This window comes from Dama dama, chromosome 29 (assembly GCF_033118175.1).
Source record: "Dama dama isolate Ldn47 chromosome 29, ASM3311817v1, whole genome shotgun sequence".
NCBI classification, from domain to species: domain Eukaryota; kingdom Metazoa; phylum Chordata; class Mammalia; order Artiodactyla; family Cervidae; genus Dama; species Dama dama.
Window position 1 is genome coordinate 65,243,162 of NC_083709.1, and position 1,601 is coordinate 65,244,762.

Below are 1,601 nucleotides of genomic sequence, written 5' to 3' on the forward strand. Positions count from 1 at the left end.
TCCCCAGCATTAAATGGAGGCAGAGGTGCTACACTTCTGTCCCAGATTGTGCAGGCATCGAGGAAAGGGGGGTGAAAATGCAGAGAAAGATTTGCCTCCTCAGGAGGTGACTGGTAGGGTTGAGGCCAAGAGCCAGTGGGAAACTTCTCAAAGACACTCCATCGTCATGAGAAGTTTAGTGGCCAGGATGGCCTGGCTCTTATCCACCCATTACTGTTGTTGGTGAAAGAGACCTTGGCCTTCATTTCTTCACCTTGCTGGTGGATTCCAGAAGAACGCATAGGTCAGCCTCTCCCACACAGCCCTCATTCCTTAGGTAATTCTAAAATATTTATTTATTTGACTACCTACCCCTCCCCCCCATCTTAGTTGCACATGGGATCTTTTTTAATTGCAGCATGCAGGATCCTTAAACTTAGTTGCAGCATGCAAACTTTTAGTTGTGGCATGTGAGATCTAATTCCCTGACCAGGGATCGAACCCAGGCCCCCTGCATTGGGAGTACAAAGTCTTAGCCACTGGACCACCAGGGAAGTCCCATTCCTTGGGGACTTACTCTTGCCCTCATTCCTACTTTCTCTGTATCTGTGAGGAATTATTTGCTCTCCACATGCAATCACTGTAACAGCTTTGGGGTCAGATAGGATTTGGGGGGACCTCGTGACCATCTCTATCTACCAGTTGCGCGATCCCAACCATACTACATGACCTCTCTGGGACACAGTTCCCATCTATGAAATGGACCCAATAATGTCTGATTCAGATAGTTACTGTGAGGTTGGAAAAACAACTATGCATGGAGAAGTCCTAGCCAAGGGCTTGTACTAACCAATGCCCACTTTCTACTGGAGACATATATTGGCTTCCTTCATCTATCCATCTGTTTTTTGACCAGAGACATGGCAGGAAACAAGTTGTACAGGCAAATTTAATAATTCAAGGAGAGTTAAATAAAGAGGCCATTTCCATAGGTGCTGGCAGGGTTAGCAAACCACCTAGGGATAGTGACATGCCCCAGACCAGTATCAGCCGGGAACCCTCTAGACCTTAAGGGGCAGGAGGAGAAAGCCAGCTGCTTAGGACAAGAGATTTACTGCCAGACAAAGCCTTCTGTGGAAGGTCCGCCAACCAAGGTGTCCTGGCATGTTGGGAGCACAGAACAAGTATTTTCATGCTCCTGCCCTCTAATCCCTGCCAGGAACTCCCTTTTACTGACCCCAACTGAATGCCAGGCAAAAGGTCTATTGATGGGTCCTTAAAGGTCAGCTACCTGGGGCATAGATTGAATCTGTAGGAACAAACAGAAAAGATCCAATATATTCGCCTAACTGATCTGATAGTCTGCACTTAATCCATCTATGGTTCCTCTCAATGTGTGTGAATTAAGAGCAAAGCAAAATAAAGGGCTTATCTATGCATTCTCGTACCTTATAGACTAGACTAGTTGGGGTGAGGGAGAGAAAGAGAAAAAGAGAGAATAAAGAGAGGGAGAATTGGAATAATATAATGGAGTCAAGAAAATCTAGGTCCTCCTGTAAATCATCACATATCCTTTACAAAGTTACTCTCTCTGGTTCTGTTACCCATAAACTTTGTACAAC

General features: G+C 45.6%; 1 non-coding gene across 1 annotated transcript; it reads right to left on the reverse strand.

Moving 5' to 3' along the window:
* Window positions 1-460: 460 nt before the first annotated feature.
* Window positions 461-533, reverse strand: TRNAG-CCC (transfer RNA glycine (anticodon CCC)). Its single transcript has one exon. It is a non-coding gene; the product is annotated as a tRNA-Gly (tRNA).
* Between the last annotated feature and the right edge of the window lie 1,068 nt (window positions 534-1,601).